Here is a 26379-nt window from a genome sequence, read left to right on the forward strand (position 1 = left end):
CCAACAAATCTTTAAAGCCTCTCAACAAGGTTTCCAAGAAAGTCCTGAATAAAATTGTTTTTGTATCATGACCAATATATCAGCTTTCTTTTTTTTTTACCCACTCTCTCCTGTGAATGCAAACTTTACTGAAATCTCAAATCAAGAAATGTAACAGAAGAAATGGTTGTATTCCTTTAAGGTAACTCATTTCAAAGGAAATAAATGAATGCTTAGTCAGACAGAAAAAGATCAAAGAATGAGAGACTTGTATGCCCCCTGAAGTCATTGGACATTTGTGTGTTTTATGGCTAGCTCTCACCGAGTATAAAGAAACATCTTTCTTTTAAAATTTTAGAAAACATTTGTAAAATGTCTTTGGATTTAAATCCTTTTGGCTTAAGAAGAAGGAAAGCAAAAGCCCAGTGGAGTCGATGAACACTGATGATGTTTTCCCCAGCAGATTTTAGTATACCCCCGCCCCCCACTTTTGGGGTCAAACACTGGGGATTTACTGAACATTATATTAATACTCTCATTTGTATTTGGGCAAAGCACACTAACATACTTATACATACATACATAAAAGTTTTTTCTTTTTCTTTAGGAAATATTGTTCATATTATCTAGCAAAGACTGTGAATGACGTGTAAATAACCAGTGTTGGAAGGTATGAGAAAGAACAATACATGCATTTGAGTATTTTTATGGAGGAGTCTGCTCCTTATACACCTGGCCTTTCTTTTGAGGCATATTTCCTTGTACTGTGTCCCATGTTTTAAAATTCCTTTGTTATTCATGCCATAGAGATTTTCATGGGTTCATAGATTGTGCCTTGGTGTATAACTTAGTGTGAAGATAGTCAAGTAAAGGAACAAAGAGAAAACAAAGCAATTCGCTTGAAATCCAGAGACCTTTCCAATGCCGAAAAGTAAGTAAAAGCAGATGTTGTAAAGTTTAGAAAAATCAAGACATTATTTTCCTGTTTCCATTGAATTTTTTCTACACACATTATAAATAAGCTTTGAAGTAATACAAAGTCCTCTGTTTATTTTGTTGATAGCATCTTTTGTAAAAAACCTTATCAATGCTTGTTTAAGTTACAGACTAAATGATAGTTCAGTTGGTAAAAGAACTGACTATACCTGCTGGCAAATACAGTGCTGCAATGCTGAATTTACTTACAATGTCTGAGTCACTTAGGTATCTATTTGATTAGAACTTTGGGGTTTAATGTTAAACAGCTCAAATGTGTTATGCTCTAAGAATACAAACATGAAACCTCAATATGTTGATATTCACACACTTCACATTTAATTTTATATTTATGGATGCTTTACTCCGCAATAGGGAGAACCTGCTTTATTAATCTTTAGAATTATTCTGAAGAGGGAGGCCCAGATATTTGAAAATAAGACTATCTGTGCCACACTGTTGCCTTCTCATTCTGTAAAGCAGACTCATATTAAACTTTTAAAACTCTTACAATGTGGTCTCCAGATAGGAAGGCTATTTCAGATGAACTGTCATTCTTCAGATTTGCTTCTAAAACTTAATATCTACCTGAACCCAGGGGAGAGCCCATTGCCAGAGCAAGGTGTTTGCTAGTTTGGGGAAGCTGCAGGACAGGTGCCCATCCTCACTTGCCCCCACTGGCCCTCATCATTTGCAGTGACTGAATGTCTTCCAGCTGTTAGAGAATGTCCCAGGCTCAAAACGGCATCCCTGCTGAGGACATTTCCAGGGTCTAAGCCAATTTTGGAAATGACTGGCTGTTAAACTACGGAACAAGGGAAATCAGTTCATATCAATGACATAAACCATCATCTGTCTGTTATTACATTCATTCAGCTGGGTCACATATGACTCAATAATCAAATTACCACTCTATATATCTTAAATCTGCGTGTTCGTTTGACCACCATGTGAACATGGGAAAACAAAGATAATCTAGGCTGTCTTCTTTTTATTTTGTTTTATTTTTAATGTATCTTTTTTTTTTGCATATGTGAGTAAAATGCTTGTGAAATTTTGAAAATTATGTAATATAGGAAGCTAAAGTCCCCAGTGGCGGCCGCCTTCCATTTCTATCACTTGACATACATATGCTGCTAACAGTTTGGTGTGTATCAATTGCTTCTTAATGATAAATGGAATTTTTTATTTTACTACTGTACCAATGGAATTATAGCCTTTTAAAATTAATTCGAATGAAAAATTAGCTGGAACTATCAAAAAATTTCAAAGGTATATAAAATTTAAGTAGGGAAAAACAAAGCAATCTGTTTTTTCTTTTGTTATTTATGCTTCAGATTCTTTCAAGTAGCATTTGAAACAGCTTACAATAAAAACCAGGACAAAGGAAAACACAGCCAAGAACCACTCAAAGTGTAAAAGAAAGAAAGAGGAAATACTCAAAGAGAGGAAATGTTAAGTCAAGACGTGCTAGTGTTGGAAAGCTATACCATTTGATATAAAACATTGCACAAAGTTTCAAAGTGGTCTTTGCACTTCTTACTGGGACGCAAAAGGCAATCAGTTCATTTGAGAAGAATTTGCATAGGTAACCTTCAACTGCAGTCAAAATGTGACTTTCATAGGATCCATGTAATTAACAATGTTGCTTTCAGGCAGGGACAATGCTTCACACAACTATGTTTCCAGGACCTTGCTATTCAATAGCTCCAAACATGTTTGCTAGAACAATAAATGACTGAAGTAGTGAATGAAGCAGAGAGTATTTATAATGCACATATGTCTAACTATGATTGTTTCTTCTTATTGCCTCATTGTCCATTAAATTCAAGAGCATGATGTTCAGTTTGTTACTGTTTTTTAAACAAATATTACTTGGTGGCACAGTTTTAGATAAATACTGATGTGTGTAAGATAGTTTGTGCCCTTATAGAGCTTATAATCTAGTGGGAGAAATAGATAAGTAAAAAAACCCAGCCCTGGCCAGTTTGGCTCAGCAGCAGTGAGAGCATTGGCCTGAGGACCAGCGAGTCTTGGGTTTGATTCCCAGTCAAGGGCATGTACCTGGGTCATAGGTCCACTCCCCTACCTGGTAGGGATCATGCAGGAGGCAATCAATCAATGTGTCTCTCTCATATCTTCTCTCTTACTTTTCCCCTCCCTCTCTCCCTCTCCCTCTCAACCTCCCTCCCTTCCACTCTATCTAAAAATCAATGGAAAAATATCCTTGGGTGAGGATTAACAAAAATAAAACAAAAAACAACAAAAGAAAAATCCAGCTACACTGCGAGAGGTAATGGATCAGTTCAGGGTGCAGTGAGAACCCACAGGAAGAGTTGCCGATGCAGACCAGGGAAGTGGGAGTGTCGCAGTCCTTTACAGTCCAAGTGGCTTTGCAGGGTTTGTACAGAGTCGAGAGTGTATAGTTTCCTGTGATCCGGCTAAAGCAGGGATAACAACACTTGAATTCTTGAAGAGAGAGTGGTCCTCGACTGTCAGATAGTTCAGACAGGATTTGATAGTCACAGAATGGTCAAAGTCCTTTTAATTATTGAAAATTGGGGTTACTAGCAAGTATCTGTGCAAGTGTCCTTAGCTTTAGACTGAAGAAAAGATCCACACTAAGCATTAGGTAACAGGTGTTAATGTAAAATCTGATGTAGCAATCCGGTCCCAGCAGGAAATGTCCCACTGAAAATACATAATTGAAGAGATTAATGGAAGGACTATTAACAGGTGGGACTGATATAAGGAACCATCAAGGGTCATCGCAGCACCAGGGACTGGCAACAATGGGAAACTGTTACCACCCCAGGCCATGGCTAAAGCAGGAGGAGAAGACTGCCTTATGGGAGCTGGACCCTAACTGGAGGGAAACAATTTGAAGCCATGCCTGGAGAGGATGGAGCTGGGGAAATAAATACTCAACCTTTTTTCTCCTGCTGCCTTTGAATTTTTATAGCTACTTCCAACTCATCAAACGCAACTGGAAACTAGAAGACAAAAGGGAATGCAGTGGACAAAGTCCTTAGAAATTAGCCTCCAGGGAAGAAAGCCATGTTGAAAGATTCAGAAGAGTGGATCTGGAAGGGCAATTGAAGAGTATCTGGCCCAACCGAGGGCCCTGGTTTCTAATTCCATCAGTGGAGAGTGTCCCATTTTCATTCAATAATGGGTGTAACTTGCATGTTATGAAATATAGAAAACATCATTTTCAACCCTAGAAAAGAGCCCCAAGTCATTAGATACAATCTTCTTTGTTGCAGGAAAGCAGTTTTCCTTGTTATTATTTCTGAGGTGTTTTATTGTCACCAGTGCTACAGACACGGTTAAGGACTTATGCATTTGTACTAAGTTGTGTGTACGGAGTAAGTCATTTCTTCTTTCCTTATTTTCTAAAGTAAGATGCTACCTGACTGATCTGGACAGGGATGAACATTATTCCTGGGGAGGTGAGGAGGCCGATTCTAGAGAGGATGAAAGAACTGGATTTCTGGGCATCTTTCTAGAGCTTTCTAGGCATTTCATATTTCAGATGTACAAAGGCTTTATTTATTTGTTCTGTTGATGTGGAAGAAAGGCAGGAGGTTATTTGGATACCACAGATGTATTCCAAGAGTACAGAAGTCTAAAGAAATGATTAACTTCCATGGTCAACCAGGGAATGAGATCACAGGAGGCTGCCCTGGGTTATGCTCCAATGAGACAAGCCAGCAGTTTTTTAACTGATACCAGAACGTGTGGTGGCAGAGCATTTAATTAGGACACTGTATTTCCAGAGCCTACAAGAGCCTTTTGGCTTCAGCAGTGATGCTAGGAAACAGCCTGTGTGGCAGGGGCAGGCTGGACTAGATGAACGTGGGAACCATGGTCAAGGATGACACCTTCTCCAAGGACTAATAGGTCATATAGGTGTATATGGTGTTTATCATTGTTATTATTTTTGGTATTTAACAACAATATGACTGATGGTGACTGTGTTATCTACATATGCATGCGTGGTTGAAAGGGCTACTTTATAAGCAGGGGTTCTTGTAAACCTGCTAGACAGTTAGTTTCCTGATTTCTTGTTTTAAGTGGTACTTCTGGAAACTGCTCTTCTTATGACTCTCTTTTTTATAGGCAACCAGAAGCCTTACCTCAAATAAATCCCTGCTTGTCACCTACTTCTGACTGAATGTGGGAGGCTCCTGACAGTGATGCACTCTCCCCACATTCCCTACCTTGAAGGTACCATTAGAACAGCCTGAGAATCTGTGGAAATCAGACACTAGGTTCCTGGGTAAAGAGTGCTGTCAAAGTTTGAGACTGATCTGGGAAAAATATAAGGAGAATGAAAAGGCAATATTTTACAGCTTTCGAGATATATTTTCTTGAAATCTGGAAGTATTTTATAATTGCTGTAGCCTTACAAATATTAACCGCATTATTCTTCTTTAGCAGCGTATGCAAACTATGGTGCACGTGACGATTGCTGGCATCGTTGAACAGTTAAAAAACTGAACCTTGAAAGGAGGTTTGTATTGGCACAAGAACAGGCATATGGATCAATGGAACAGAATTAGGAGCACAGAAATAAACCCACGCCTTCATGGTCAATTAATATTTGACAAGGGAGGCAAGAACATACAAAGGGGTCAAGATAATCTCTTCAATAAATGGTGTTGGGAAAATTGGACAGATACATGTAAAAAATTGAAACTAGACAACTAACTTACATCATAAACAAGAATAAACTCAAAGTGGATTAAAGACCTAAATGTAAGCCATGAAAAAATTGTAGAAGAAAATATAGGCTGCAAAATCTCGGACATTTCTTATAGCAATATCTTTGCTGATATATCTCCTCAGGTAAGGGAAAGAAATGAAAAAAAATAAAAATAAACAAATAGAACTACATCTAACTAAAAAGCTTTGCACAGCAAAAAAATAAATAAATAAAATGAAAAGGGAACCCACTAAATGGGAGAGCATATTCACCAGTGATACATCTGTTAAGGGGCTAATATCCAAAGTATATAAAGGGCTTATACTACTCAACACCAAGAACATAAACAACCCAATTAAAAAATGGGCAAAGGACCTGAATAGAAATTCTCCAAAGAGGACATACAGATGGCCAATAGATGTATGAAAAAATTATCAATGTCACCAATCATCAGAGAGATCCAAATTAAAACCACAATGTGATATCACCTCACACTTGTCAAAATGGCTGTCATCCATAAATCAATAAACAACAAGTGTTGGCACGGATGTGGAGAAAAGAGAATTTTTGTGCACTATTGGTGGGAATGCAGACTGGTGTAACCACTGTGGAAGACAGTTTGGAGTTACCTCAAAAAGTTAAAAATGGAACTGCCTTTTGACCCAGCGATCTCACTTCTGGGAATATGTCCAAAGAAACCCAAAACACTAATTTGAAAGAATACATGCATCCCTATGTTCACTGCAGCATTATTATAATAGCCAAGATCTGGAAACAGCCCAGGTGCCCATCAATAGATGAGTGGACAAAAAAGCTGTGGTATATTTACATAATGGAATACTATGCAGCTGTAAAAAAGAAGGGACTCTTACCTTTTGTGACAGCATGGATGGTCCTGGAGAGTATTATGCTAAGTGAAATAAGCCAGTCAGAGAAAGACAAATACCACATGATTTTACTCATATGTGGAATAGTGAACAAAATAGAAACAGAGGCATGAATTCATGGACCTGACTGATAGCTGTCAGAGGGGAGGGGTCTTGGGGGAGCTGGATGAAAGAAGACAACAGTGTTGTGAAAGGGGTGTGGTGAGGTAGGTGGAGATGGGCAAAGGCAGTAAAATGGAGACTGAAATGTTTCACTTGAGGTGATGGGTACACAATGCAGTGCACAGATGTTTTGTTGAGTTGCATACTTGAAACCTGTATGGTTTTGTGAACCAATGTCACCCCAATAAATTCAATAAAATAAAATATAAATATCCCTGGCCTGTGTGGCTTAGTGGGTAGAGTGTTGGCCCGTGCACCGAAGGGTTGTGGGTTTGATTTGCAGACAAGGGCACATTCCTGGGTTGCAGGTTCAATCCCTGGTCTCGGTTGGGGTGAGTGTGGGAGGCAATCAATTGATGTCTTTCTCACATCAATATTTCTCTCTCTCTCTCTCTCCCCCCCTCTCCCCCGCCCCTCTCTACCTCCCTCCCTCCCTCCCTTCCTTCCTCCCTTCCACTGTCTCTAAAAAGTCAATGGAAAAAAAATCCTCCGGTAAGGATTAACAATAATGGAAAAAATGAAAAAACAAATAAATAAAAATTAAAAGATAAGGAGATTTTTTTTAAAAAAAGGAAAGAAAGGACGTTTGAAATATAAATCAGGCATTTCTCTATCTGATTGACCAAAAAATATCTTTAGAACTAGACTATAACCCAAGAAAGCTGAAGCCTAGTTAATTACTAGTTAACCTGGTAATAATTTTATAATGATTACCAAAAATATTTTATTAAGGGACATTCAGAAGCTGCATTCTGGCTCAGGGCTTATTCCATTTATAAGGTAGGTCTTTAATGGGTAGGAAATAGGAAAGTCTCTGCATGTGACCCAGGCATTTATCTTCTTTCTTATAGAGACATAGAAATGAAATTGTGTACATGTAGTTTATATTAAAAGGGGAATTGGAATTTGATAACTTCTAAGTGTTTAGCACTGTCTGAGTCTGAAAGAGTGTCTGATGGACCCATGTTGTCTGGTAATGACACTGATGTATTGTATTCTGAGGTAGGATTAATTTAGCGTGTTTTTCACTTTCATCAATACCATGTAAACATCTTTGGTTTGTTTCTATACTTGCCAAGAAACCTTCTAAATTAGCTTTCCAGGGGGTTTATGCCCTTGAACTTCTATTGCATGTTTTATAAGTGGGTAATCACTTTGGAATGTGGCTTAATATGATCACAAATGGACAAATACCCTAATATCTTTCTTCTTTTCCTTTTGTATGGTCACTGTATTTTAGCCTGTCTTGCAAATTTATTTGAAAATTCTGCTTTCAAAAAAACTCTTGCTATTTCAAAGTCTTGTGTGAAGAGGCCTTACCCTGGAAAAACTGATGTGACAGCTTGGCCAGTGAGGAAGGCAGCCCAGGATTAAGAGGAGGTGAACCTGACAAGGGCAACTTGCTTCTCACCTCTACACCCTGTCTTCACTGACAAGCACCATTTCACCCAAAGCCCTTCTTGATTCCGGTGTATGTGGTGATTCCACAAGTATCTTAATCATTTCCAGGCTTGCTTATAAATTACTTTAGAATAAACAGTCTCTCTTTGTACCTCGCTGTGTACCAGGAACATACTGTGTAGTTCTGGTCAGCAACCCTCAATGAAGACATGATTAAAGTGAAAGGATCCAGAGAAAGTTCACTACCATGGGCAAAAGAATAGGCTTCTATATTGATTAATTAGCTTACACTGGTGAATTCATTCATTAAATGTGTTCGAAGTGTAGCATAAAAAGAGAAGGGTTCTATTTACAAAGGAAGAAAGCTAAGAAAGGGGATATGATTAAAATCCATAAAATTATGAAAACGATGCTTTCTTATTTATAATTCTGGCACACTAAAACTCAGGACACTCTCAGAAGCTTAAAAGAGATCTACAATGGGTAGAAACTTGTGGAATGCATTATCCCAGGATGTGGTGCAGATTGGATATACATAGATTTATTAAAAGTTTAGATAAGCTCATGAATAACAGATTGGGGAAACAATCTGTATGTCCACAACTCTTGAAGGAGGTCAGACTTACTTTTCCACCACAAGTCCCTTGGTGTGCCCATCAAAGAATAAATATCATGGCGAATGAGCATTGGCAGGATATATTAGGGTCTGATTAGGCAGGTAAGACAATTGCCAAAATATGGGGAAAAAAGTGGACTCACTGAATTATTTAGGTTCCAAAGACATGTAAATAAAATAACCATGTGTGCATTCTAGGGCACTGGTGGTGGAAAGTTATGAAAGAGTGTACCTTTTACACCAGGAGCATCTGATCTTTGTTATCAGAGAAGCAAACAATAACATGCATATGTTGGACACAGCCAGGATTGAGGTCATGTAACCATCTCTTTCACAGACCACCATGTTGCTTGTGTCAAGCCTTTTTTGTGCAGAGAACCAAGGTTTTGTCTGCAATTAATGCATAATAAATGAGACCCAGCCATATACTATATAAAAAAAGAAACAAAAGTTTCCTTTAAGCTATATCCTTTTAAAATGTTCCTGGAAAAGGGCCTCTATTCTTTTATTTAAAACAACACTGGAAATGTGGTAGAAATATTTTTGTAGTAAATTTTTTTTTTACAAATAAATTTTATTGGCATTCTTTGTTGTCTCTCCCAGTATGAATTAGTTCCTTACATGATTTACTTCTGTTTTCAACGAAGAAGGCTGAAACCGATTTAAATTAAAACAGACTGCATTTCTTTTAGAATGCATGTGGTACTGTTTCTCACCTTCTATCTTCGCTGATGATAATATATGTTTTCTTTCACCAATTTGCTAGCATGTTTTAAAAGGACATCTCCACATGTGTTCCTAAGCCTATATTTGTACACACATGAGGGACAGAGGCATATAAAAATTATGAGGGCATAATCTATTGTTGCAACAGATATTCTATAATACATCACAACCAGGTTTTATACTCTCAGGGATTCATCTTCCGAGATGGCGGGTGCAGATGGGTGCTCTTAAAAGCCATATTCCTAAATCTGAAAAAGGTTCAACTATCATACATATATGTTTATCATATAGTTAAGGATCAAAAACAGTAGTAAGAGAAGTACCTTAAGGTTTTTTTTTTTTTTTAATTTTATTCTTTAGGAAGACTTGAATGCTTTATTTAACTCCTAATGTTTTGGGAGCCTTAAGAATTATAAGAAAATGTCTGGCAGGTGTGACTCAGTGGTTGAGTGTCGACCCATGTACCAAGAGGTAGCCAGTTCGATTCCTGGTCAGGACTCATGCTCAGGTTGTGGGCCCAATCCCCAGTGGGGGGCATGCAGGAGGCAGCCAATCAATGTTCTCTCTCATCAATGTTTCTCTCTCTCTCCCTCTCACTTCCTCTGTCTTTAAAATCAATAAAGAAAAAAAATTTAAAAAAAATTTTTGAGCATAATTGCCAACAATACATCAGATAAGGGGTTAATTTCCAAAATATATAGAGTGCTCATACAACTCAACAAAAGGAAGATACTCCAATTTAAAAAATAGGTAGAGGACCTAAATAGACACCTCTGCAAAAAAGACATACAAATGGCCAAGAGACATATGAAGAAATGCTCAACATCACTAATCATCAGAGACATGCAAATTAAAACAACTATGAGGTATCACCTCACACCTGTCAGAATGGCCGCCATCAACAAATCATCAAGCAAGTGCTGGCGAGGATGTGGAAAAAAGGGGACTCTAGTACACTGCTGGTGGGAATGCAGACTGGTGCAGCCATTGTGGAAAACAATATGGTGCTACCTCAAAAAATTAAAAATTGAACTTCCATTTGACCCAGTGATCCCACTTCTAGGAATATACCCTAAGAAGCCTGAAATACCAATCAGAAAGAATATATGTACCCCCATGTTCATAGCAGCACTATCTACAATAGCTAAGATCTGGAAACAGCCCAAGTGTCCATCAGTAGATGAGTGGATAAAAAAATCTGTGGTGCATATATACAATGGAGTACTATAAAGCTATAAGAAAGATCTCTTATCCTTTGAGACGATATGGAGGGACCTCAAGAGTATTATCCTAAGCGAAACAAGCCAATCAGAGAAAGACAAATGATCTCACTTATTTGTGGAATATAATGAACAAGGTGGGCTGATGAAATAGACCCAGAGACATAGAAAGAAGTACGGTTCAGACTGACAAACCTCAGGGGGGGGGGGGGGGTGTGTGGATGAGATGAACCAAAGAACTTATATGCATGTATGCGTAACCAATGGACATAGACAACAATGCTGAGGGGTGGGGGGCTGGGATGGGGAGGAGGGTGTCTATGGGTGAAAAAGGAGAAACATCTGTAACAAAAATAAATTAATAAAAATTGAAAGAAAAAAAGCCACACACACAAAAACACTTCATAGTAAAACTGTAACTATATAAGGTGATAGATTTGTTAATTAACCTTATTGTGGTAATCATTTTACAATATAAACATATATCAAGTAAAAAAATTTTGATACTAAATGATTTCTATATATGTGATACAATTATATATGATCAAAGAATGCCACCAAAACAGAGATGGCAAAAATATATATAACTCTTTCTGAAACATTTATTTCATAAAAATTTATTGCAAATAAAATAATCACACCTTAATTTGTTATATTGCTTTGAAAGTTTAAGAAGCACTTCATTGCACATTATTTCATTTGACCCACCAAAGAATTGTGTGTGAATTATCACTCCCACTTTATAGACAAGGAAATTGGTCGCAAAGAAACTACTTTAATCAGTATAACAAAAAAATCTTTTAATCGACCTTTTCTTCAGGCTTCTCTCATCTATTCCATTTACCACATGGCTGCCAGAATGGCATTTCTTCTGCTTAAAGTCCTTTGAAGACTCCCCATTGCCTATATATTCATGTGCACAGTGTGGTGACTTGCGAGCCCTTTATTCACCTCTATCTGCCCATGTTAAAGTCTAGGGGTTGGAAAACTCCTGTGAGGCATAAGATAGCAAATATTTTAGAATTCATGGTCTATACATCTGCCAGAGGTATATAACTGTTGTCATAGCATAAAATCAGTCATAGACAATATGCAAATAAATGAGCATGACTGTGTTCAAATAAGACTTTATTTACAAAAAAGGTGATTGGCTAGATTTGACCAATTTGTTAACCTTTGGTTGTCTACAAGTCTATCCCTTAGAATATGGGGGGTGGGGGGGGGAAATCAGAAAATCTATTTATATTTTGTTTTTAATCCCATCTTCTTGAATTTTAATTTTTATATGTATTCTATAATATGCCTAATATATTCATTTAAAAAATCTAGATATTCAGAGCACATGATTACTTTTATTTTTTACTGATAGGATTTGTATATGATAAGATTTGATAATTCTCTGTTCCATCAAGCCACACCCTAGCTCCTGGTAATTCTCAGGACACATCTGACTGATTTCCACTTCCATGCATTTATTCATGCTGTCTTCTCGTGTATTTAGCATATTGTTTGCTGTTGCTCATTCTTATATCTCAGATTTTTCATCTACAATCCTTTTTCTTCTTCTTGAAATATAATTTTTCTTTTCAATTCCTTTAGTCAGGGTCCACTAGAAGACAAATCTCTCTATTTGTCTGAAAACATCTTTATAATAAAAATACCTGTGCTGGGTAGAGAATTCTAGGTGGTGGTGGTGTTTTGTTTTGTTTTGTTTTCCAGCCCATTGACAATGTAAAGATGTAGTTTCACTGTCTTTTGTATTTTATTGTTTTTGTGAAGTCAGCTGTCAAACTACTCTGTTCTTTTTTCTCTGGCTGCTCTCACTTTGTTTTTTGGTGTAATTTTGTTTTACTACAATGCTTCAGGTACATTTTACTTTATTTGCCTGATCAAGATTTGTTCATTTATGAATTTGAATTGGTGTCTTATCAGTTCTAAAAAATTGTTAGAACTGATCATTTTCTTCAAATGATAAATTTTTATCTTTAAATTTTATCTCTGCTCCTAACTCATTACTTTTTCTTCTCTTCTTCTGGAACTCCAGTTAAACATGTTAGTCCTCGATTTTTATCCCATTTATCATAACCTCTCTTTCAAAATTTTCATTTATTTTCTCTATGCTGCACTCTGAATCATTTCTTCTGCCTTATTTTCTAGTGTGTTAATTTCTCCCTCATCTACATCTAGACCGTTGTTGAATTCATTCATTGAGGTTTCCTTATAACCTTTTTATTTAGAAATAATTTCAAAGATTTAAAACATAAAGATAGGTTGCAAAAATAAGAACAATACAAAGAACACCAGTAAGCCCTTTGTCCAGACATAACTATTAATAATATTCTGTTCTATTTGCTTTATCATTTGTGCTCTGTCTCTCTGTCTCTGGCTCTCTATGTATAATTATTACATATAATATATATAGATAGATGGATATTCAATATACAGATTAGATAGATAGATAGATAGATAGATAGATAGATAGATAGATAGATAGATAGACAGATAGATAGATAGATAGATAATTTTTCCTGAAGCATTTGTGGGTAAGCTACATACATCATGGTCCTTTACCCTTGAGTACTTTAGTTTATTTTTGAAGAATAAGAATATTTTCACATAACTACAGTAAAATGATCAATTTCAATAAATTTTTCCATGGCAAATTTAAGTTTAACAATTAGAAAGTATTGCTAAGATGCTTATATCTAATCTACTACCATATTCCAGTTTTTTCAGTTGATTTAATAGTGTCCTTTATAGCATTTTCCCCCTCCCAGTACAGTATAGAATCTACAGTCAGGTATTGCATTCAGATGCCATGTCTCTTAAGCCTCTTTTAATCTAGAACATTTACTTAGCCTTTCTTTATCTTTTGTGACATTTACATTTTGGGAGCCCATAGCCACCATGCTCAGCTTTTAAAAATAGAATATTCCTAATGTAGGGTTTGTCTGATGTTTCCTTGTGATTAGTTTCAGGTTATATATTCTTGCCAAAAAATACTGCATCATGCCTTGGCTGGTTTGGCTCAGCAGTTAGAGCATCGGCCTACAGAACAAAGAGTCGTGGGTTCGATTCAGTCCAGGGCACGTACCTTGGTTGCAGTTTGATCCCCAGCCCTGGTCGGGGTCATGCAGGAGGCAACCAATCAATGTGTCTCTCTCACATCGATGTTTCTCTCTCTCCCTCTCCTACTCTATCTGAGGATAAATGAAAAAATATCATTGGGTAAGAATTATTAAAAAATAATAAAATAAAAAATACTGCATCATTGAGTGATACGGTGTCTTTTTCAGGGTGTCATATCTGGAGGAGGTGATATTAATTTTGATCAGTTATTTTATTTATCCAATTTTTCCACAGTGTATTTACTGCCCCCCCCCCCCCCCGCAAGTAATAAACAGTTTATGTGATAGTACTTTAAAATCATACTATCATCCTGCTCCTGGAAGGGAGAAATGGGAATTTCTTGTTCAAAGGGTATAAAATTTCAGTTATGCAAGAAGAATAAGTTCTATAGATCAACATTGTGCCTATAGTAAACAATACTCTTTTGTACACTTAAACATTTTGTTAAGAGGGTAGATCTTATGTCATATTCTTACCATAATTATAAACCAAAAAGGTCTGTGTCAGTAGAAGATAATAAAAGCAAATAAATAAATTAGCAGTGCATGTAGAACCAAACAAAAATAACAAATCCCAATATCCTGCTCTGTATAAAAATCTCACCCTACATATATCATTCACTGATAACTCTTAACCTGATCTAATAGTTACTACAGTAGCTGCAAAAGCTATCTATTTAAATAATTTTATTTTTTAATTCAAAATGATCTATTCAATTTTGTTTTTAATTTGCTAGGGCACATTTTGATATTTTCTTTTCCTTTCAAATTTTATCCCACTTTCTCTTTGCTTGTTTAAATATAGTAAGAGTACATTTTTTATAATTTATGTCCAATGATTCAGTACCTGAAGTTTTTGAAGGTCTGTTTTTACATTTTATTGCTTGTGCTGGTTCTTGCTAGGGTACCTTTTTCAAAAGTGATGTGACTCTGGCTGGGCTCGTGTGGCTCAGTGGTTGGGCATCGATCCATGCACCAAGAGTCAAAGGTTCGATTCCCAGTCAGGGCACATGCCCAGGTTGTGGGCCAAATCCCCAGTCAGGGGGCATGCAGGAGGCAGCCAGTTGCTGTTCTCACTCATCAATGTTTTCATCTCTCTCTCCCTCTCCCTTCCTCTCTCTATAAAAATCAATAAAGAAGAAAAAATTTTTTAAAAAATCATGTGAATTTGGTCTTCAGATTTACTCAAAGGATATCTTATGGTTACTACTTCTCAGGAACTTTCTCCCCTAAACTCAGCAAAAACCAAAAATATACTTAGTCCCCTGGGGTATCGGGTGAGTTTATTTCTGGTTCACCCTTTCCCTGAGGGTGTAACCATTTGGGAAAAGAGTTCAATGTAGAAATCTCTTCAGTTCGTCTCCTCACTTTGCGAGAACTGAGTTTTGATTTCTATTTCCCCTCACCCTGAGAAATCCACAGATGAAAACTCAGTTACCTGACAAGTGTCCTAGAGCCAAAGCAACTCCAGAGCTCTGCTCACCTCTCTGAGCTCCTGCTTCACGCAGATTGTAGCCTGGTTATTCCATAGCTTCTTGTCAACGTTTTAATGGTTTTAAGATGTTTTTATACATTATCCCATATTGTTGTTTTCAGTGGGAAGACTGGTTTGAATAACTGAGGCTACCATATTCCCTCATGCTAACATCTCTACATTGAGTGTTTTTCTCCACCTGCTCTGGCTCTCAAACACCTCCTTAGGTTTCAAATCTCAGTCCATGTGTCACCTCCTCCATAGAGATTCTCCCGAACAAATGTGTCCCCCAAGGTACACTAGATTATTCTTTCACTCTAGTTTCCTCCAGCATGTATGTTCCTTTTGCTATGTGATTTTTGTTTGTTTCTGCCTTTTTTGTCTCTTCCAAATAGAGTGTAAGTTCTTTGAGAGCATGTATCATATTTATGCATTTTTGTATCTCCAGGGCCTAGTATTATGGCTGGCATATAATAGTCCCTTAATAGATGTCAAATGAATGAATAAAGGCAAAAGCAACTTTCTGATGGACTGTACTGTTTGAGAACTGGTTGGTGTCTTATTTGTCTTTGTGACCTAAGTGCTAAGTTTAGTGTCTGTCACATAGTAGGTGTCCAATAACTATTTGTTGACAGAACTTTTTTTCAGCCTGGAATTGAGATAGGGTAAGGGACAGAATGACTAATGCAATATACAGGCCAAGGGACAGAGCAGGTTAATTTATAGAATGGGTGTCGATGAGGGTGGTAGCAATGGTGTCAGAAATACAGTGAATCCTGAAGGGATACAATCTGGTTTGTTAGCCAAACAGAAGCAATTTTGTTATATTTTGGTATTTTTAATTCACATCTCTCTTGTTTCCTTTCTCTTCTCATCTTTTTGTACTGGATTTTTTTTTTTTCCTTTCCCTAGTTTTGTCCTTCAACCTTTCTCCAAGTAGAGTAGAAAAGTAAGAGTTTATCAATTCTACTGTATTTTTCACAGTTGTTCAGAGATTCTAGCTAGGAAGGAGGATCCAGATAGCAGGCATAGTTGAACCAACTCCAGACTAGAAAAGGTAGATGGTGACACTAAATGGCACAATGGAGGTAGTTTCGGCAAAGGTCTTTGGCTTGCATTCTGGTCTTAGAATTTGGTTGTTCTGTAGGACTATTGTGTGCTTTGAACCATACATGGAGTGCTCCTTAGGGCAAGGCAAACTTCTTTGGGGTTAGCCATTGCATCGAAGGCTAAATTATCTGGAGAGAGATTTTACTTCTATCAGGCCTGCTTTTAAGATTTTAGAATGCAGCTTCTAGCCTGATTCACCTGACTTCCCCTTTTCAATAAGTGCCAGTCAAACTAAAGTGTCCATGAAGCCATAGTAGTTGCTGCTCTTGGCTCTCCCTATACAGTGTCCCCCAATTTGTGCTTTTGCTGTTATGTTTCCCATTCTAGTGTGCCTTTCTTTGTGTCTACTTAGGGTTCCAGGCCCAACTAAAATTTCACCTCTGCTTAGATACCCTCACTATTACTCCAGCTCATTGATCAAACTCCTACAGCTTATCTGAACCCTCAACATTCTACATTTAATTATATTCAATTTTGTCCTGGTTGTTAATTACTTCCCAATCTTGGATTTAATCCTCTTTCCCAATCTTGATTGTTGGTCCCTTAAAGACTCTTGTATTCACCCTGGTGGGCCATTGATCTAATTGTGGTCCCTTTTATGCACTCAGGAAATACTTGTTGATCTGTGGAGTACAGATAGAGAGCAGTTCCCACACCTCTCTAATCATCCTGAAACCTCAGAGGATTCTAGGAGTTGAATCGAATAGAGAGTTCTCTGTTTTGTTTTACAGTCTTTGTTTTACAAATGTATGGTAGGAGATCATATGCTTTTTCCCAGCTTCAGGCACTCATAGACTTAAATCTCTGAGACTGGCACAGCCAGAATTACAATCTATGGATAATGGTTGTAATTTAGGACTTGTTCTTTTCATGACTCTTCTGTGAGAGCACAGGCATAGCAGCATTTACCGTATAGGAGGGAATATACCATGGGGATATGGTGTTGCTTTCCTTTCCTGACTTCCAATGCCTATAGAATTTGGTTTAAATCAACACATTGGTGAAAGTTATACCAATTGGATTTGTTTAATCCCTATGTAGTTAAAATTAAAGAATCACCAAAACAAAGTATTTCATTACTTCTCTTCTGTTTACAGGTTATTTTCAGTGTTTTATTTAGACTGTCACAGCTATTCTGTATATAGCAAAACCTATCAGTGGATTATTATACACAGGGTTTCTACGGGGGTGGGGGGCATGCTGTTCTGACCATTTTCCCATGGAAAGCTCTGCCAGCCTTTACTGTGCCCTGGTGCTGTAAGTCTACTTTTGGAGGTGGCCTCCCCTTAGGCGGTCATTCTGAAGAGCCTTTCAAGAACCTGAAATGTTGCCATTGGAGCGTTTCCCAGAAGGAAATTGAACCACAATTTTTTGAAGTGCAGGGAACTCTCTACCAGGAGGAGTATGTCATATGTCTAGACATATTCTGATGTGTTTTTCATTACAATAATGCAATAACATGAGCTGCACTAAATGATAGGGTAAGTTCATTAAGACTGTTTTCGTGTCCATTTCTTTCACAACAGTCAGTGAAAAGAACACTCTGAACCAGGAACTACCTATGTGCAGCATCTGCTCTCTTGTTTCCTTTCTCTTCTCGTCTTTTGGTATTGAATTTTTTTTTTTCCTTTCCCTAGTTTTGTCCTTCAACTTTTCTCCAAGTAGAGTAGAAAAGTAAGAGTTTATCAATTCTATTGTATTTTTCAGCTGATTAGAGTGGGGAAAACATCACCCTGAGCTGACTATTAAAGAGCCAGGGTATTACCAATAAATCAGCAGTTGTGTAAGGGAGGGAATGAAATTCAACTAAGGAAATTGGGATCTCTGCTGCCATGAAAAAAATAAATGAGACAGTGTAGAATCATTATAAAAAGACTGGGTGGTCTGCAAGAAAGAGGGCAGATTATGCAAACTGACATTTGAGGAATCAGCCTGAATGTTGTTGCTTGGGACCAGTGCTGTTCGTTGGTGTCAGAGCAAAATGTGCTTTATTTGTGGAGCACTCGAGGAGCCCTGGCAGACAAGGGACACTCTGAAATATAGGAGGGCTTAACCTCTTTGTCTCTGAGGTGTGCTTCCTATTTAGAATGGAAAGTTCAGAGACCCTTACCATTAAAATCTCCCTGGAATCCCAGCTGGATTGTCCCTGCTCCAGCAGGGATCACAGCACACCTGCAGGGAGAGGGCTTTCTTTTCCAACCACCTGCATTCACTTCCTGGTGCATACTTTGGTTCCAGGGCTGGCTACCACCCACTCACTACCAGCTTCAGTTTACAGCTGGAAAGAATGGCTCTGTTGGGCAAAACATCCCCTGGCTCAGGCTGCTCTCTGTGGTTTGGATTTCTGGTACCATTGTCTTAACCCACTGAACTTCCTGGCTTCTGGGCTCTCTCTTGCTTTTACCTCCAGGATCCCTATGCTTCTCCTCACCTTGTCTCACTTGCTGGATTCTACTCTCTGTTTTTATTTCTGATCACAAGTCACCATGATTGCTCATGTAGTTTTTTTCCTATTTTCTAAATGTTGGGGAACTTTGAGCCTCTATTCCAAGGTTGCAAACTTGGTGGGCTATGGACCACATATGACCTGCTGTAATGTTTTGTTTGCCACACATAGGGTTTATTTTTTGGTGTGTGTGTGTGTGTGTGTGTGTGTGTGAATGGAATCAATTGCTAATATTTTAACAATTGGAAGAAGTCACATTAAAATCTGGATTTCTGATGTCCCGTGAAAAACTGAAAGATTTAGAGTGTGTATCAGTTTCTCCTTTTAGTTCTTTATAGCCCCCACCATGCTCTGTTTTTCTTATGGGTATTATTATTTTTTAACGTAATAGACTTAAGTGGGAAATGAAATAATTATTTTATTAGAGGCTTTGTAAATGTTTTCCTAACAAGATATCCTTCAATCTTGTTAGCTGCCTGATCCCTTTAAAAGCAATTGAGTTTGTAACCACTACTTAGACCTTGCTGGTATGGAGCTTGCTAAGTGTTGGCCCTAGGTTTGTAGCCAGAACTATTACACAATTCTCTTCTAGTTTTGACTATATCCACTTTGCCAGTGCCATCACCTGACTATCCCAGGCTAGCTAATGGCCTTGTTGTTGGATGGCAGCATTGGAAGATGGCATTTCAGATGCCAGATTCTATCCACACGGGACCCTGTTTATGCTTGTCAACTCTATGAAGACTTTCATTAAAGAAAATGATGCTTGCAGGTGTGTTGTTGTGGTTATTTTCTCTCAATGGTAAACACCCCCCAAAAATCTATTCCTCATGTTTTCTTTAGTCATTTGCTTGTTTGTTTGCTTTAACTCTCTTAAATAGAATTATAGCTATTTTAAAAAATACAGTTCTCATTCATATAACTCTATACATCATCTGAAAGCCCAGCCTAGAAACAATATACCTTGTCTCAGGAGGCGAAGGATAATTCGAGTAATAGTCTATCACAGTAACATATTGAAAATGCTGTCACAATAATTAATTGCTACTTAATAGTTAAAAATGCAGACTCCAGAGCCAGACTCTTTGGATTCATATTCTTACTCTGCCACTGTCCAGCTGAGTATTATTGTGGACAAGTTATTTAACCTTTTGATTCAGTTTCTTCATCTGTAAAATGGTGATGATAGTAACAGTATATACTTCATAGGGATGGTGTAAAGGTTAAAAGGTTTTTATAAAATACCTGCAACTCAGTAAATACTTCATAAATATTGCCTAAGACATGATACTTACCCTGAAGAAGCACATGGTTTAATATAGGAGATGATACTTAAACAATGATCGTAAAGTATAAATATAACCACAGGTACATTCAAGTTATAATAGTGACCATGGCCCTGGCCAGTTTGGCTCAGAGGTTAGAGCGTCAGCCTGCAGTCTAGAGAGATTCGGGTTCAGTTTCTGCTAAGGGCACGTACCTCGGTTGCAGTTTGTCCCCGGCCCTGGTTGGGTCGTGCAGGTGGCAACCACTCGATGTGTCCCTTTCACATTGATGTTTCTCTCTCTCTCTCTCTCCCTCCCATTCTATCTCAACAAAAAATGGAAAAATGTCCTTGGATGAGGATAAAAAAAAAATAGTGACCATGGAGGAAGGGGCCCTTATCTACGAAGGTCTTAGAAGGCTTTATGGAGATGTTTAACCTTTCTTGAGAGAAAAATTATTTAGAAAAGAATTTGAGGGAGAGGGAAGAGGTCACCACCAGTTCACATTCATCTGGTCTGGGAGCGCAAGGCCAACCAAGACTCTCAGGAGCAGACGGCCAGCTTGTACATTCCTCTGAGTGGAAAAGGACCGGTCTCCCAGACCAACTGTCAGCTTCGATTAAACTTGACCGCATGCGATAGGTCCTCAAAAGATCTTGCTAATATCCCCAAACCCAGTCTGTATTTCATATATATCACAGTTGCCTCTGTCTAGACCAGATGATTCTGCTTCCTACCAGTGACAGAACAGAATCCATGTACCCTAAAACTGGAAAAGGCCTTAGACATCATCTGGTCCAATCTTTCATCTTATATCTGAGAACATTAAAACTCATGGAAGAAAGGTAGCTTTTATAACGTCATTGATCACTGTATCTGACAGGCCTGGATCCAAAAGAGGTGCCTTTATTATTTTATATTATTTCATGGAAATGATATGAAACAAAGGTATCCATTGAAGGTCTTCTTTAACAGTTGCATCAAGTGAGTTGTATTTTTAGCAAAAGTAAAGTTTACCAAAAGAGTGAGGGTCACCCTAGTGGTAGTAGATATAAAAACTTTGTGAAGTATGGGTTGTGTTTTTCATTAATACATTTCTGGCATTTAATAAATATTTGTTGAATTGATTTCAACAGATTTGATTGAACTTTATGAGTATTTTAGTAAATGTGGAGACTAATTTGCCATTGATATGCTTCATTGATTTTTTTTCAATTATTTAATATAATTTTGAAAGTTTTGGATGAATAGGCTATAGTTCTTCTCTGACTTGAGTTTGGGAAAGTCTGGCTCTAGGATCTCATGAACACATTCCAAATTCAAAATTGCATGGATATGATCATTGCCACATGGGTAGAAAGCTGTTCATATGCCAGACATAAAGATGAAAATTATTCCAGGCCCTATGAGTTTTGGGCTGAAGTTTCATCTTTGCAACCTGTGTGGTTCTTGACATTAATTTTAAAGATATTATTAGTGTTCTAGATCTCAATATGCATATGTTGTTAAAATGGAAAGTATAGTCAAAACACAAAAGGAAGCATTCACTGGCAACATAGAGCCAAAAATTCAGGAAAAAAGTATTTTACCAAAAAAAAAGCTTTTACTTGTATGAAAACTAAAATTAACATAAAATAAAAAGTAACAACAATGTAATTCATCAGTAGAGAGAGAGAAAAAAAGAGAATAACATTGGGTTTACTTCTAATTATACATAAATATTCACTAGAATCAATCAATATGTAAACCTTTTATTTTCAAAGGACTTGTACATTTTATCTTATAGTTACTAAATGTCTGTTGATTTAACTGGGAGAATTTCACAAGGTTTTCAGATCCAGTAACTTTTTGGCTGAGGTTGTGAAAATGGAGCTAGAAAAATCAATGGAAATTGCGCAGTTCACTGTGAAAGTTCTTCATTTACAACAATTTATCCTTTTTGTAGCTGAACTTGCTAGAATTTCCCTAAGTTAAATTTATGATAAAATTGATTGGTCAGATTAAAAAACACCATATAAAGGACAAGGAACTCAGGACCCACCTGGAGTATTGCTTTAGGTTCCAGCTGTCATATTATATCACAGATAAAAGCAAAGCAAAACTGTTTCAAAAAAAGAGCTGGGGTGAGGAATGTCAAGACTGCAAAAGCCAAAAATAGTTAGGGAGCCCATGACTAAAGAGACATTACTGTAGCCATGAACACATATTTGAAAGTTCTAAATCCAAAGGGAAGAAAATGGTACTGCGTTACTTTAGATACAATGGTAAAAATTTAGAGGGGATTTGCAAAGGACTGCAAATAAAAAATAAATCTGTGAAATCTATCTAAAATGGACTTTGACTTTCTTTTAAGATAGAGTTAAACAAAAATCTCTCATTGTGTAGAAATTTATTTAAATGCTTCAAGAGAGGGGAATGAGAAGATTTTGAAGTGTGTGTAGTCTTTTTGGTTGCAGGGTTAATGTCAATACCATGGCACAATAAAGATTTTCCAAGTTTGTATGGGAGAAAGAAAAGCCTGATGGTTGGGAAAGATGTGGTGGATGTGGATGAATGCTTTCCCCGTGTACGTGAAAATAGATTATCATTCTGTGTTGACTTGGCTACAGACTCCAAGTCTGTAGTTGGAGGTCAGTGCACAGCAGGGTGGCCCCTCATGTGTGGACATGTTGGGAAAGGGTATAAGTCATTTCATAGACTGGGAGAAGGTGTAAATCATGGTGTGTGTGTGTGTGTGTGTGTGTGTGTGTGTGTGTGTGTGTGTGATTTTATGTGTACAGATTGGGTATGTTATTTTATAGGCTATAATACTTGTGAAGTCTCATGGTGTCTTCACTTAGGCCTTTACCTAATCTTTCAAAGAAAAGAATGAGATGGGAATCTTTGTCTCCAGTCTACAACTCTGGATGGTCATTCACATCTGGGTCCTTCATGGGGATGGTGGAAAGATCAGGCTCATCTAGGACTGTCACCTGGAGAGCCTAACCCCTGCCTCTCCAGCAGAGAGGTCTGAGAGTAGTCAGATTTCTATCTATGGCAGATCAGGTCCACCACAAAGAATGCTTCAAAAGGGCTAGAAGCCAGTTTCAAGGCTTCTGAGTCATAAGAAATCTTAAGGTGTCACTTTTGTTGCATTATTTGGCCAAACAAGCTACTAACGCCAGCCCAGATTCAAGGAGAAGGAAATGAGATTCCACTTTCACTGGGAAGAGTAGTGCAAATTTGTGGCTACATGTAATCTACTCAGGCTGCTCTCCACCACAGTGTTTATATCTCTACATTCCTACCATGTGCAAAATATAGTTGCTTGTCTCCGTCCCAATTTCCCCCGAATGCTCATCTCATTATGGCATCTACTTGAAGTCTAATACTCATTACCTATTATGGACTGAATGTTTGTGACCCCTAAAATTATATGTTGAAATCCTAACCCCTAATGTGATGGTGTTAGGGGCTGGGGCCTTTGGGAGGTAATTAGGACATGAGGGTGGAGCTCTCATGAGTGGGATTTGAGCTCTTATAAGAAGAGACACTAGACAGCTTGCTTCCTTTCTCTCTGCTCTCTGCCACATGATGATGCAGCTAAAAGCCATCTGAAAACCAGAAAGTGGGTTCATCCCAGAACCAAATCTCAGTGTTGGCATTTCCAGCTTCCAGAACTGTATGAAATACAGGGTGGGGCAAAAGTAGATATACAGTTGTTCATATGAAAAATAATAATAATAATAATACAAGAATAAACTCCATGTTTTGCTCACTTACAACCATAAACCTACTTTTGCCCCACCCTGTATATGTTTGTTGTTTAAGTCACCCAGTCCATGGTAATTTGTTATAACAGCCTGAAGGAAGACATTACCTAAATCAGGTACAGATGCTAATGCAGTTTCTTGGGTGTGATTTCTCAGGTGTAGCATTCTCTTGCATAGTTCCTTTTGATCTAAAGGTCTGTGAATTAGAGACAAGTTTATCTGTCTCCTTTACTCCTACCACATACACCTAACATATGATGGTAAACAGGAGGCACAAAGCCATGAAAGTCTATAGCAATTCTAAATTCTACCTGGGTAGATGTCACCAGTCCCTTGAGTAGGGCTCAGTCTTTCTCCCTGGAAACGTTTCTTTGTGGCTCTTGGCATTGCCCTCTCAGCTTTTGTTTTCACACTCTGACTTATTCTTTTTCTTTCTACCAGTCTGATTCCTGCCAATAGAGATTTGGGGATGTAATTCCTTTTTTACTTTTGGATTGTGCCTTTTGGTCCAAATTGATACCGTTTCTTTAAAACATTGAGGGCTTCCTATGTATCAAATTATAATCCACTTCATTAGACAAAAGCTACATTTGCATTTTATTGCAAAATCTTGCCCTTCTCAACCTTAAGCCGAATGTCTGGGGGCTGTGGGACAATGCCTTTGAAATTCTTAGAAGCCTGTTATATAGTTGAAAGGACTGTGAGGCACAACCTTCAGATTCTTAGGGGCTTGATTGTTTAGCAGAGGGTGTCTAAGAAGCATATCTGTATGATGCTTAGAGACTTACTATGCACACAGATGTTTTGGAGGTCTCACCACAGGGTTTTAGAGCCATACCTCTACACCTTTGTTCTGAGGTCATGATTTATTTGTAGAGCTCTAGATTTTATCTTTGCCCGAGAGCATTTTTGCTGGGAGACATTACAGATGAGAGACAGTTTTATTTACAAATAGAAAGTCCTAGATCTTGTTTTCCTTCTAAATTCTGCTAAAACCATTAAACAATTCTTTTTTATTTTTCTATCTCTTTAGTTTATTTCTCTTCTATTTTACAAATTAGTGAAAGCCACAGACTTGTCAAGCTTTTGGCCATATTTAAGGGTTCCCTTTTTCCAAACTCCACTTGTCTTTCAAGTCTTTACCAACACTCTCCCCAACCCCTTTAGAAGTCACTACTAGTTTTGTTGAAGCTCTTCCAGCTTCTGCTCATCACCTAGTCCCAAAACCATGTCACATAATTTAGATTTTTGATATTGCAGAACTCTATTTTCAGATATAAACATTTGTTTTAGTAATGCATTGATACATAACAAGCTATTCCAAAACCTAGTGGTTTAAATTAAAAATCATTTTATTATATCACATGATTTTGTGGGTCAGGAATTTGGGCTGGGCTCACCTGGGTATTCTTTTGCTCCATGTGGCATCAACTAAAGTCACTTGGTGGTACTGGATTATAGATGAGCTGGTTTGAGAGGTCCAGGATGTTGTTACTCACATGTTTGATGACTTGGTAAGGATGGCTAAAAGGGGAGGCTCAGCTGGAACTCTCATAATGACAGCTCAGGTCTTCCAGGGGGAATGTTATGAGAGAACCAAAAAGAGGTTGCAGAACTTATTATAACCTAGCATTTAAGTACCAGAATGTTACTTCCAGTGTGTTCTATTGCTCAGATAAGTCCCTAAAAATAGCCCATATCAAGGTAAGGGAATTAGATTCCATTTATCAGTGGGAAGAATAACAAAGAATGTGTTTTCATCATTAATCTACCACACTTATTATTCTAAGGTGACCTTTTTAAAACAGGAGTCATTAGCAATTCTTAGATTTAAATATATTTGATGTGCTTCAAGCATTGTAGCTATTATTTTTTTATTGATGCTCAAATTGTCTTATTTTGGGTTAATATGAGCTAACTCCAGTTGACACCAATCCTTTTGACCTGACCCTAATAGCATTTGATAGCTTTCTTGTAATCTAGTAGATTAATCTAGTAGATTAAAGTTTCAGGCTTTACCTTGCATATTTCTTCCCTAAATCTAGAGTCAGCCATTTATTTAATAAGTCCTGGTATCTTTTAGTGGGAAATAGTATTTTACTACTACACATTGGATGCTTCTACCAAAAGGATTGTGAAAACAGCTAAGAAAATAGTTTTGCACATGCTTTCCCCATTTGCTTCATTAGAGAAGTAGTTGTATCTACATCGTCAGAGCATATGGCCTTTACATATGTTTTAACCTTCCCTTTTAATCCTTATTTGGTAGTAGTTCTAAAAATAAGTTTGTATTTTATGCCATGAGAGTGAGAGCGTGGAACTTCCAAAAGGCTTTTGTTAAATGTATCTGTTTATTAATAATTTTACTGATTGGTTTAAATTGTTTCTGATGAATATTTAATTTAAAACATCACAAAAATAAGCATTAAAAAAATAAAACATTTTTAAAAGAACCCAGATATTTAACATTTGTAAGGGAAATTTAAAAATATTAGTTCCAAAAGTTGTGCCTTGTGCCTTTCCCCTGAAG

The 26379-nt window shown here is 37.4% G+C and overlaps 1 protein-coding gene across 19 annotated transcripts in view; it reads left to right on the forward strand.

Moving 5' to 3' along the window:
* Positions 1–26379, forward strand: part of SLC25A21 (solute carrier family 25 member 21) — a 463129-nt gene that overhangs the window by 57439 nt on the left and 379311 nt on the right. For 7 of the 19 annotated variants that reach the window (XR_004958936.1, XR_004958935.1, XR_004958941.1 and 4 more), the window contains exons 13-18: positions 587–649; positions 787–910; positions 2292–2542; positions 4221–4322; positions 5077–5184; positions 5395–5470. The exons of 4 other annotated variants lie outside the window; for them this stretch is intronic. The gene's annotated coding sequence lies outside the window, so the exon portion shown is untranslated. Of the gene's footprint in view, positions 1–586; positions 650–786; positions 911–2291; positions 2543–3634; positions 3650–3916; positions 3941–4220; positions 4323–4355; positions 4407–5076; positions 5185–5394; positions 5471–26379 lie in introns of those variants that run through there. 8 more of the 19 variants (XR_004958943.1, XR_004958942.1, XR_004958944.1 and 5 more) reach the window with 8 other exon arrangements.

The sequence above is a fragment of the Molossus molossus genome, unplaced genomic scaffold (genome assembly GCF_014108415.1).
Source record: "Molossus molossus isolate mMolMol1 unplaced genomic scaffold, mMolMol1.p scaffold_m16_p_1, whole genome shotgun sequence".
Lineage (NCBI taxonomy): Eukaryota > Metazoa > Chordata > Mammalia > Chiroptera > Molossidae > Molossus > Molossus molossus.